Here is a 13,453-nt window from a genome sequence, read left to right as displayed (position 1 = left end):
ATTTGAGACATTTTGGGCTGACCATGAGGAATGTAAAAATATTGTTAAGAAGGAATGGGAGAAAGAGGTCTCACAGAGTTGCGAATGGACAAGGATAACAAGGAGCATGAATAATTGCAAGGAAGAACTGAAAAAGTTAGAGTAAATCTACATTAAAACGGGCAAATAAGGAAATAAATAGGTTGAAAGAAGAGTTGAAGAAGTTACAAGATTCAGATTTCGCCGAAGAGAAGCGAAATGGGGTACAAGTTTTAAAGGAGAAAATAACAGCATTATGGAAGCAAGATGATAAATTTTAGGGCCAGAGATCCAAATTAAAATGGTTGAAGTAGGGCAATAAGAACGCATCCTTCTTTCATGCAACAACCATCCAGAGAAAAGAGAGAAATCGCATTAAAAGATTGAAAAATAAAGGAGGTTATTGGTTGTAAGAGAAAGAAGAAATAATGAGACATATTGAAGAGCATTTTAAAGTATTGTTCACTTTGACTATAAGATAAAGGTATGATAACACCTTAAGTAAGATTTCAGTGAGGGTCACAGAAGAAATGAATAGAGGGTTGATTTTTGAGGTCACAAACGATGAGATAAGAAATGCAGTTTTTAGCATGGGGAGTCTCAAAGCCCCAGGACCGAATGGCTTAAACGGGTTATTCTATTAGAAATATTGGGAGGTAATCAAGAAGGAGGTATATAAAGTTGTCAAAGAATTTTTTAAAAGCGGGCTACTGCCGAACACATTAGTGAAACCACAGTTGTCTTGATCCCGAAACTTAAAAATCCAAAAGGACTTAACCAGCTAAGACCTATTAGTTGTTGTAATTTTATATACAAGATTATATCAAAGATCTTAGTGTTGAGGTTGAAAGGACTAATGGATGATATAATATTACTAATTCAAAGTGCATTTGTAAGAGGGAGATGGATACAAAATAATGTGGTGATTGTGTAAGAGATATATCATAACCTGAACAGAAAGGGAAGAAGAGGATCTAATAACATGGCAATCAAGTTAGACATGAATAAAGCATATGATATATTAGAATGGGATTTTCTTGAGAATGTATTATAGAAATTTGGATTTAATGAAAGATAGGTGGAATTAGTGATGAAATGTGTTAGAAATGCCAATTACAGATTTAAGATCAATGGCAAGTTGTCCAAAAAAATCAAGCCGCAAAGAAATCTAAGATAGAGTGACCTTTTATCTCCCTACCTATTTATTTTGGTCGCCGAAGTTTTTACTATTTTGATGCAGAAATCACAGAATGAAGGCAACATCTCTGGATTAAAGATCGCTCCTACAGCCCTTACAATTAGTCATTTTTTGTTTGCAGAAAACTACATTATTTTTGCAGAAGTTAAAGAGGAAGAAGCATATCAAATTATTTCAGTATTGAATAAATACACAGAGGCATCTGGACAAAGGATAAATCTGAATAAATCGGGTATCACTTTTGGTAGTTATGTGTCAATTCAGAAAAGGGTTGATATTGAGGAGATTTTAGGCATGGCATCGTGGGAGACACCTAAAAAGTACCTTGGTCTTCTAGCTACTTGGGGAAGATCTCAAAGCAAAGCTTTAGCATGGTTTGAAGAGATAATAATGAATAAATTAGAAGGATGGAAGGAGAAGCTATTAAGTCAAGCGGGCAAGGAAACTCTAATCAAAGCAGTAATTCAAGTAGTACCATCATGCACTATGAACATTATAAAGTTTCCAAAATAATTTTGCAGAAGAATATGCGCTAAGTCGGCACGATTCTGGTGGGCAGCATCAGGAAGGGATCGAGGTGTCCATTGAAAAAAGTGAAAATCCATTACGAAGAGTAAGTTGGATAGGGAGTTGGGATTCAAGGATCTAGAATCACAAAACACTTCCTATCTTGCAAAACAAGCTTGGAGAGCCAATGATAAGCGGATAATTTATACGCTTTTTGGCATTGTTTTTACATAGTTTTTAGTAGCTTTTAGTTACTTTTTAATATATTTTTATTAGTTTTATGCAAAATTCACATTTCTGGACTTTACTATGAGTTTGTGTGTTTTTCTGTGATTTCAGGTATTTTCTGGCTGAAATTGAGGGACCTAAGCAAAAATCTGATTCAGAGGCTGAGAAAGGACTACAGATGCTGTTGGATTCTGACCTCCCTGCACTCGAAGTGGATTTTCTAGAGGTACAGAAGCCCAATTGGCGCACTCTTAATTGCGTTGTAAAGTAGACATCTTGCGCTTTCCCACAATGTATAATAGTCCATACTTTGCTTAAGATTTGATGGCCCAAACTGGCATCTAAACGCCAGTCAGAGACCCTTTTCTGGCATAAAATGCCAGAACTGGCACCAAAGCTGGAGTAAAATGCCAAGGAAAGCCTATGCACGTGAAAGCTTCAATGCTCAGCCCAAACACACACCAAGTGGGCCCCGGAAATGGATTTCTACACTATCTACTTATTTCTGTAAACCCTAGTAACTAGTTTAGTATAAAAAGGACTTTTTACTATTGTATTTATATCTTTAGATCATTTTTGAGACTATCTTTGGATCACTTTTGATCTCTTGATCATGTTTTGGGGGCTGGCCATTCGGCCATGCCTAGACCTTCATCATTTTTGTATTTTCAATGGTGGAGTTTCTACACCTCAAAGATTAAGGTGTGGAGCTCTGCTGATCCTTATGAATCAATGTAAAGTACTATTGTTTTTCTATTTAATTCACGCTTATTCTTATTCTAAGATATTTACTCGTACTTCAACCTGATGGATGTGATGATCCATGACACTCATCATCATCCTCCCTTATGAACGCGTGCCTGACAACCACTTCCGTTTTATCTGCAAGAGCTTGAATGTGTATTTCCTGGGTTCCTGGTTTACGACGCATGATTGCCTCTCCTGAAAATAGAGCCTTTCAATTCCATGAAATCAGAGTCTTCGTGGTATAAGCTAGAACCAGTTGGCAGCATTCTTGAGATCCGGAAAGTCTAAACCTTATCTGTGGTATTTAGAGTAGGATCTGGGATGGGATGACTGTGACGAGTGGTGCACGAAATTGTGTATGCCAATATTAATGGACTATTTCTCACAGCTTCGCACAACTAACAAGCAAGTGCACTGGGTTGTCCAAGTAATACCTTACGTGAGTAAGGGTCGAATCCCACGGAGATTGTTGGCTTGAAGCAAGCTATGGTTATCTTATTATTCTTAGTCAGGATATAATATTAATAATAATTTTTAGTTTCAATTGTAAAAAGTAAAAGAGCATGAAATAAATACTTATTATGCAGTAATGGAGAATATGTTGGAGTTTTGGAGATGCTTTGTCCTCTAAATTCCTGCAACATAATGCTTTCTCACTTTCATAAATGCAAGGCTCCTTCCATGACAAGCTATATGTAGGACATCGCCGTTGTCAATGGCTACTTCCCATCTTCTCAGTGAAAATGGTCCAAATGCTCTGTCACAGCACGACTAATCATCTGTCGGTTCTCGATCATGTCGGAATAGAATCCATCGATTCTTTTGCGTTTGTCATCACGCCCAAAAATTGCGAGTTTGAAGCTCGTCACAGTCATCCAATCCTTGAATCCTACTCAGAATACCACAGACAAGGTTTAGACCTTCCGGATTCTCAAGGATGCTGCCAATGAATTCTAGCTTATACCACGAAGATTCTGATTAAGGAATCTAAGAGATACTCATTCAATCTAATGTAGAATAGAGGTGGTTGTCAGGCACACGTTCGTGGATTGAGGAAGGTGATGAGTGTCACGGATCATCACCTTCTTCATAGTGGAGCGCGAATGAACATCTTAGATAGGAAGAAGCATGTTTGAATGGAAAACAGAAATAATTACATTAATTCATCGAGACGCTGCAGAGCTCCTCACCCCCAACAATGGAGTTTAGAGACTCATGCCATCAAAGAGTACAAAATTCAGATCTAAAATGTCATGAGATACAAAATAAATCTCTAAAAGTTGTTTAAATACTAAACTAGTAACCTACGTTTACAGAAAATGAGTAAACTAGGATAGATAGTGCAGAAATCCACTTCTGGGGCCCACTTAGTGTGTGCTGGGGCTGAGACTTAAGCTTCTCACGTGCCTGGTCTGTTTCTGGAGTTGAATGCCAGGTTGTAACCTGTTTCTGGCGTTGAACTCCAACTTGCAACCTGTTTCTGGCGCTGAACGCCAAACTGCAACATGGAACTGGCATTGAATGCCAGTTTACATCGTCTATCTTCGCGTAAAGTATGAACTATTATATATTGTTGGAAAGCCCTGGATGTCTACTTTCCAACCCAATTGAGAGCGCTCCAATTGGACTCCTATAGCTCCAAAAAATCCATTCCGAGTATAGGGATGTCAGAATCCAATAGCATCAGCAGTCCTTTTTCAGCCTAAATCAGATTTTTGCTCAGCTCCCTCAATTTCAGCCAGAAAATACCTGAAATTATAGAAAAACACACAAACTCATAGTAAAGTTCAGAAATATGAATTTTTCCTAAAAACTAATAAAATTATACTAAAAACTAACTAAAACAAACTAAAATCTACATAAATTACCCCCAAAAAGCGTATAAAATATCCGCTCATCACAACACCAAACTTAAACTGTTGCTTGTCCTCAAGCAACTAGATAAATAAAATAGGATAAAAAAAGATATTAAGAAGCAATAATATCTCAGAGTTTCAAGTGAAGCTCAGATTCTAATCACGTGAGTGGGACTAGTAGCTTTTTGCCTCTGAATAGTTTTGGCATCTCACTTTATCCTTTGAAATTCAGAATGATTGGCATCCATAGGAACTTAGAATTCAGATAGTATTATTGATTCTTCTAGTTTAGTATGTTGATTCTTGAACACAGTTACTTTATGAGTCTTAGCCTTGGCCCTAAGCACTTTGTTTTCCAGTATTACCACCGGATACATAAATGCCACAGACACATAACCGGGTGAACCTTTTCAGATTGTGACTTAGCTTTGCTCAAGTTCCGAATTAGAGGTGTCCAGAGTTCTTAAGCACACTCCTTTGCCTTGGATCATGACTTTAACCACTCAGTCTCAAGCTTTTCACTTGGACCTGCATGCCACAAGCACATGGTTAGGGACAGCTTGATTTAGCCGCTTAGGCCTGGATTTATTTCCTTGGGCCCTCCTATCCATTGATGCTTAGAGCCTTGGATCCTTTTCACCCTTGCCTTTTGGTTTTAAGGGTTATTGGCTTTTTCTTTTTCTTTATCCAATGATTCCTTTTTTTTCACTGCTTTTTTCTTGCTTTAAGAATCAATTTCATGATTTTTCAGATCAGTAATAATATTTCTCTTATTCATCATTCTTTCAGAAGCCAAAAATTTTAACATTCATGAAATTCAGTATAAAAAATATGCACTGTTCAAACATTCATTCAGAAGACAAAAAGTATTGCCACCACATATAAATAATTAGAATTTTCCTTATTAAGAACTCGAAATTAAATTGCCTCTTTGTTCTAAAAATCTACTATTTTATTTATGTTTGATGATGATGAGAAAAATAAATTATAGATTAATTGGAAATAAAATCAAAATAGATATACTAATTACTGCTACTCCTATATAACTTCTAAGGTAAATTCCTATAAGACAACTATCACAAGGTAAAGCTAAGATTAGGACTCAACAACCTTTATTTTGGGAAGTGGATGTTCCTCTAGTCTGTGGGGTGCTTGGTCCTTCAAGAGATAATTTCTGACGCTTCAGTTCCTTCAAGTCACGCCTTTGCTCTTCTTGTTCCCCAAGCAGTTTGCAAAGCATGCTATTTTGATTATTTTGTTCTTCCTTTATTTGGTCCAATAGCTTCTTGCAACTTGGTAACCGATACTTCAAGATGCTCCCAGTATTCAAATTGAGGGATTTCCGGGAGGAATTCCTGTGCTCTCCTCTTGATGGGGTCATCCTGCACTTGTTGTCTTTCCATTGTTATTTTGGTGATTGGTTGCTCAACTGAGATATACTCAGTTATTCCCATCTTCACTCCAGCATCTTTACATAGCATAGATATTAAACTTGGATAAGCCAATTTAGCATCTTTGGAGTTCTTGTTTGCAATTATGTAAAGTTCACATGAAATCAGCTGATGAACTTCCACTTCTCTTCCCAACATAATGCAGTGGATCATCACTGCTCTTTTAACGGTGACCTCAGAGCGGTTGCTAGTGGGTAGTATAGAACGCCCAATGAAGTCCAGCCAGCCTCTGGCGACTGGTTTGAGATCTTCTCTCTTGAGTTGATTTGGGACGCCCTTGGTGCTGGTGGTCCACCTAGCTCCAGGGAGGCATATGTCCCCTAGAATCTTGTCCAGGCCTTTATTTGTTCTCATCATTCTCCTATTAAAGGAGTCTGGGTCATCTTTCAACTGTGGTAGCTTAAAGATCTCCCTGATTTTATCAGGGTGGATGTGAACAATCGTTCCTCTGACCAAGGTCCAATAGTCATAGAGAACAGTTCCAGATATTCTCTGCCTGTCTATTTGCCACAGATTAGCGTAGAATTCCTGAACCATGTTTCTTCCCACCTTTGTTTCAGGATTAGCTAGGATTTCCCAGCTCCTGTTTCGAATTTGCTCTTGGATCTCCGGATATTCATCTTCTTTCAGATCGAATTTGACTTCCGGGATCACTGACCTTAGACCCATTATTTTGTAGTAATGGTCTGAATATTCTTTGGTTAAGAACTTCCCTTGATTCCAAAGTGGTTTTGGAATACTCTCTTTCTTGCCTTTTGGAGTGGGTTGTTTTCCTTTAGGAGCCATGATCTTAGTGAATATGGTTTAGTGATCACGGATAAACACACCAAACTTAGAGGTTTGCTTGTCCTCAAGCAAAAGAAAGGAAAGGAGAGGGATAGAAGGAGAGCTAGTGTCGAATGGTGGATGAGAGGAGGGAGGCCAAATGTGGATTTAAAGGGAGGGGGTGGGTTTTCGAAAATTTTGAGGAAAGATAAGATAGAGGATATGATTTGAAAAGATAAATATGATAAGAAAAAGATATAATTTAAAATTAAAAGGTTGTGAATGATATTTGAAAAAGATAAATCTGAATTTTTATTTTGAAGAAGATTTGAAAAGATAATTGAGTTTTGAAAAAAAATTGAAATGAAGTTGGATGGGATTTGAAAAGGTTTTGTGTTTATGAATTAAGATACATTTGATATTTTTGAAAAAGGGATTTTAGAAATTAGGATTAAAATTTTTGGAATTGAAGGATGAGAGTTTGTAACATGTTTATGCAAGAAATCATGAATTGGAACATAAAAATTTGAAAAAATGTGAATTGAAAAGGAATTTACCTCCTCCCTACAATCCTGGTGTTGAACGCTCAAACGCTGCATGTTTTGGGCATTTAACGCCCATTTGCAGCTTCTCCTGGGCGTTCAATGCCCAGCTGTTGCTTCTAGCTGGCGTTGAACGCCAGGAAGTCCTTTGTCACTGGGCATTTTTCTGAACGCCCAGGACGCTATAAATCTGGCGTTAAACGCTCAGAAGGTGCTTCTTTCTGGTGTTCAACGCCCAGAAGATGCTTCTTTCTGGTGTTTAACGCCTAGATGGCTACCCTTACTGGCGTTGAACGTCCAGTAGATGCTTCTTTTGGGAGTTCAGCGCCCAAAATAGCTCTTACTGGCTTTTTTGCACCAGTGAGCTACCCTTTTGCTGTTTTATCCTGCGGATCCTTCTGTAACTTTGTGAACTCAAGCCATTGCTATTTTACCTTGAAGATAATTGACATAAACTTGTAAAAATTAATTAATTAACAAATAAACTTTGTAAATGGCTGGGTTGCCTCCCAGCAAGTGCTTCTTTATTGTCTTTAGCTGGACTATTTCTGAGCTTTAATCAAGTCTCAGTTTTGAGCATTCTTTCTCAAAATTGCTTTCAAGATAATGTTTAACTCTCTGTCCATTAACAATGAACTTTTTGTTAGAATCATTATCCTGAAGCTCCACGTATCCATATGGTGACACACTTGTAATCACATATGGAACTCTCCACCGGGATTTTAATTTTCCGGGGAATAATCTGAGCCTAGAATTAAACAGCAGAACTTTCTGCTCTGGCTCAAAGACTCTGGATGACAGCTTCTTGTCATGCCATCTTTTTGCTTTCTCTTTGTAATTTTTTGCATTTTCGAAAGCATTGAGTCTGAATTCCTCTAGCTCATTTAGTTGGAGCAATAAGGTTTAGGAATCTTGTTGCCCAGTAGGCCTTATGTTCCAGTTCCACTGGCAAGTGACAGGCTTTTTCATACACAAGCTGGTATGGAGAGCTTCCTATAGGAGTCTTGAATGATGTTCTGTATGCCCACAGAGCATCATCCAAGCTTCTTGCCCAATCCATTCTACGGTTAATCACAGTCCGTTCTAGGATTCTTTTAAGTTCTCTATTAGAGACTTCAGCTTGCCCATTTGTCTGTGGATGATATGGAGTGGCTAACTCCATATGGAACCAAAGCAGAGTAAAGCTGTTTATTGCAGAATGAGTGCCCCCATCACTGATTAGTACTCTAGGGATACCAAATCTGCTGAAGATGTGTTTCTGGAGGAATTTCAGCACTGTCTTAGTATCATTAGTGGGTGTTGCAATAGCTTACACCCATTTGGATACATAATGCACTGCCACTAGAATATAAGTGTTTGAGTATGATGGTGGGAAAGGCCCCATGAAGTCAATGCCCCATACATCAAACAATTCAATCTCTAAGATCTCTTGTTGAGGCATGGCATAACTGTGAGGCTGATTGCCAGATCTTTAGCAATTATCACAATTAACTACAAACACTCGGGAGTCTTTATAGAGAGTAGGCTAGTAGAAGCCACTTTGGAGAACTCTTATGGCTGTTTGCTCACTTCCAAAATGTCCTCCATACTGTGATCCATGGCAATGCTAGAAGATCTTCTGTGCTTCTTCTTTAGGCACACATCTATGGATTACTCCGTCTGCACATCTCTTGAAGAGATATGGTTCATCCCAAAGATAGTACTTTGCATCCGTGATCAATTTCTTTGTTTGCTGCCTACTATACTCTTTGGGTATGAATCTCACTGCCTTGTAGTTTACAATGTCTGCAAACCATGGCACTTCCTGGATGGCAAAGAGGTGCTCATCTGAAAAGTTTTCAGAGATTTCAGTAAGAGGGAGGGACGCCCCTTCTACTGGTTCTATTCGGGACAGATGATCTGCTACTTGGTTCTCTGTCCCTTTTCTGTCTCTTATTTCTATATCAAACTCCTGCAGAAGCAACACCCATCTGATGAGTCTGGGTTTTGAATCCTACTTTGTGAGTAGATATTTAAGAGCAGTATGGTCAGTGTACACAATCACTTTTGATCCTACTAAATAAGATCTGAACTTGTCAATCGCGTAAACCACTGCAAGTAACTCTTTTTCTGGTTGTGTAGTTCTTCTGTGCGTCATTTAAAACATGACTGGCATAGTAAATGATGTGCAGAAGCTTGTCATGCCTTTGTCCCAACACTTCACCAATGGCATGGTCACTAGCATCACACATCAGTTCAAATGGTAATGTCCAGTCTGGTGCAGAGATGACTAGTACTGTGACCAGCTTAGCTTTCAGAGTCTTAAACGCCTGCAGACACTCATTATCAAAGATAAATGGCACGTCAGAAGCTAGCAGATTACTCAAAGGTTTGGCGATTTTTGAAAAATCTTTTATCAACCTCCTATAGAATCATGCATGCCCCAGAAAGCTTCTGATTGCCTTAACATTGGTAGGTGGTGGTAATTTTTCAATTACCTCCACCTTAGCTTGATCCACTGGTGCACGAAATTGTGATCAATACTTCTCACAACTCAATTAATCCCCGGTGATGAACCCAAAAACTTGGTGTTCAATACCATGGCATAAACACAACTTCGCACAGCTAACCAGCAAGTGTACTGGGTCGTCCAAGTAATAAACCTTACGCAAGTAAGGGTCGATCCCACAGAGATTGTTGGTATGAAGCAAGCTATGGTCACCTTGTAAATCTTAGTCAGGCAAACTCAAAGGGTTATGAATGATGAATAAAACATAAAGATAAAGATAGAGATACTTATGCAATTCATTAGTGGGAATTTCAGATAAGCGTATGGAGATGATGTGTTCCTTCCGTCTCTCTGCTTTCCTACTGTCTTCATCCAATCCTTCTTACTCCTTTCCATGGCAAGCTGTATGCAAGGGTTTCACCGTTGTCAGTGGCTACCTCCCATCCTCTCAGTGAAAATGTTCAACGCACCCTGTCACGGCACGGCTATTCATCTGTCAGTTCTCAATCAGGTTGGAATAGAATCCAGTGATTCTTTTGCGTCTGTCACTAACGCCCAGCCTTCAGGAGTTTGAAGCTCGTCACAGTCATTCAATCATTGAATCCTACTCAGAATACCACAGACAAGGTTTAGACCTTCCGGATTCTCTTGAATTCTGCCATCAATTCTAGCTTATACCACGAAGATTCCGGTTAAAGAATCCAAGAGATATCCACCCAATCTAAGGTAGAACGGAGGTGGTTGTCAGGCACACGTTCATAGGTGAGAATGATGATGAGTGTCACGGATCATCACATTCATCAAGTTGAAGAACAAGTGATATCTTGGAACAAGAACAAGCGGAATTGAATAGAAGAACAATAGTAATTGCATTAATACTCGAGGTATAGCAGAGCTCCACACCTTAATCTATGGTGTGTAGAAACTCCACCGTTGAAAATACATAAGAACAAGGTCTAGGCATGGCCGTGAGGCCAGCCTCCAAATGTGATCAAAGGATCTAAAGATCAAAAGATTCCAAAGATCAAAAGATGAAAATACAATAGTAAAAGATCCTACTTATAGAGAACTAGTAGCCTAGGGTTTACAGAAATGAGTAAATGACATAAAAATCCACTTCCGGGCTCACTTGGTGTGTGCTTGGGCTGAGCATTGAAGCATTTTCGTGTAGGGACTCTTCTTGGAGTTAAACGCCAGCTTTGGTGCCAGTTTGGGCGTTTAACTCCCATCCTTGTGCCAGTTCCGGCGTTTAACGCTGGGAATTCTGATGGTGATTTTGAACGCCGGTTTGGGCCATCAGATCTTGAGCAAAGTATGGACTATCATATATTGCTGGAAAGCCCAGGATGTCTACTTTCCAACTCCGTTGAGAGCGCACCAATTGAGCTTCTGTAGCTCTAGAAAATCCACTTCGAGTGTAGGGAGGTCAGAATCCAACAGCATCTGCAGTCCTTTTTAGTCTCTGAATCAGATTTTTGCTCAGGTCCCTCAATTTCAGCCAGAAAATACCTGAAATCACGGAAAAACACACAAACTCATAGTAAAGTCCAAAAAAGTGAATTTTAACTAAAAACTAATAAAAATATACTAAAAACTAACTAGATCATACTAAAAACATACTAAAAACAATGCCAAAAAGCGTACAAATTATCCGCTCATCATCCACCTCTATTCCCTTATTCGAAATTTTGTGCCCAAGGACAATTCCTTTAGTCACCATAAAGTGACATTTCTCCCAATTTAAAACCAGATTAGTCTCTTGGCATCTCTTTAGAACAAGTGCTAGATGATCAAGACAGGAGCTGAATGAGTCTCCAAACACTGAAAAGTCATCCATGAAGACTTCCAGAAAATTTTCCACCATATCAGAGAAAATTGAGAGCATGCATCTTTGAAAGGTTGCAGGTGCATTGCACAGACCAAATGGCATCCTCCTGTATGCAAATACTCCAGATGGGCATGTGAATGCTGTTTTCTCTTGATCTTGGGGATCTACTTCAATTTGATTATAACCTGAATATCCATCCAAGAAGCAGTAGTATTCATGACCTGCTAGTCTTTCTAGCATCTGGTCTATGAATGGTAAAGGAAAATGATCCTTTCTGGTAGCTGTATTGAGCCTTCTATAATCAATACACATACGCCACCCTGTAACTGTTCTTGTAGGAACCAGTTCATTTTTTTCATTATGAACCACTGTCATGCCACCCTTCTTAGGGATGACTTGAACAGGGCTTACCCAGGGGCTATCAGAAATGGGATAAATAATTCCAGCCTCTAGTAATTTAGTGACCTCCTTCTGCACCACCTCCTTCATGGCTGGATTCAGCCGCCTCTGTGGTTAAATCACTGGCTTAGCGTCACCCTTCAATAGGATTTTGTGCATGCATATGGCTGGGCTAATACCCTTAAGATCACTGATGGACCATCCAAGAGCTGTCTTGTGTGTCCTTAACACTTGAATTAGTTCTTTTTCTTCCTGTGGCTCTAAGGTAGAGCTTATGATTACTGGAAAGGTATCACCTTCTCCCACAAATGCATATTTCAGGGATGGTGGTAATGGTTTGAGCTCGGGTTTGGGAGGTTTTTCCTCTCCCTGAGGGATTTTCAGAGGTTCTATTATTCTCTCTAGTTCCTCCAAATCAGACTGAACATCTTTAAAGATATCTTCTCTGATTCGAGACTCTCAGCCATATTGACCTCTTTTACCAGAGAATCAATAATATCAATGCTCATGCAGTCATTTGGGATGTCTGGATGCTGCAAAGCTTTGACAACATTCAACTTAAACTCATCCTCATTGACTCTCAGGGTTACTTCCCCTTTTTGGACGTCAATAAGGGTTCGGTCAGTTGCTAGGAATGGTCTTCCTAGAATGAGAGTTGCACTCTTATGCTCCTCCATTTCCAGCACCACAAAGTCAGTGGGAAAGGCAAATGGCCCAACCTTTAATTGATAGTAGATGCAGGTATTAGGTTGATACTTGCCCCAAGATCACATAGAGCTTGCGTAGTACAAGTACCTTCTAATGTGCATGGTATCATAAAGCTTCCGGGATCTTTAAGCTTCTCAGGTAAGCTTTTCAGAATGACTGCACTGCATTCTTCAGTGAGGTAAACTTTTTCAGTTTCCCTCCAATCCTTCTTATGACTTAAGATCTCTTTCATGAACTTAGCATAAGAGGGTATTTGCTCAAGTGCTTCTGCAAACGGAATCTTTATTTCAAGAGTCCTGAGATAGTCTGCAAAGCGAGCAAATTGCTTATCCTGTTCCGCTTGACGGAGTTTTTTAGAATAAGGCATTTTGGCTTTGTATTCATCAACCTTAGTTGCTGCAGGTTTATTGCCTACAGCCGTGGGTTGAGAAGCCTTTTTAGAGAAGTTGCTATCAGTACTTGTATGTGTCTGATCCCGCACTGGTGTTTGAATACCAGGGGTGGAAGCTGGAGTGGCGTTAGACGCTAACTCCTTATCTGTTTCTAGCGTTTGAACGCCAGAACTGGGCTTCCTTTAGGCGTTCAACGCCAGTTCGTTGCTTGTTTCTGGCGTTGGACGCCAGGACTGAGCATGGGTTGGGCGTTCAACGCCAGCTTTCCACCCATTATCTGGCGTTTGAGTGCCAAAATTATTCTTCTCTGAGCTCTGACTGTCCTC

The sequence above is a fragment of the Arachis hypogaea genome, chromosome 3 (assembly GCF_003086295.3).
Source record: "Arachis hypogaea cultivar Tifrunner chromosome 3, arahy.Tifrunner.gnm2.J5K5, whole genome shotgun sequence".
NCBI classification, from domain to species: Eukaryota; Viridiplantae; Streptophyta; class Magnoliopsida; order Fabales; family Fabaceae; genus Arachis; species Arachis hypogaea.
This window is presented reverse-complemented; position numbering follows the sequence as displayed.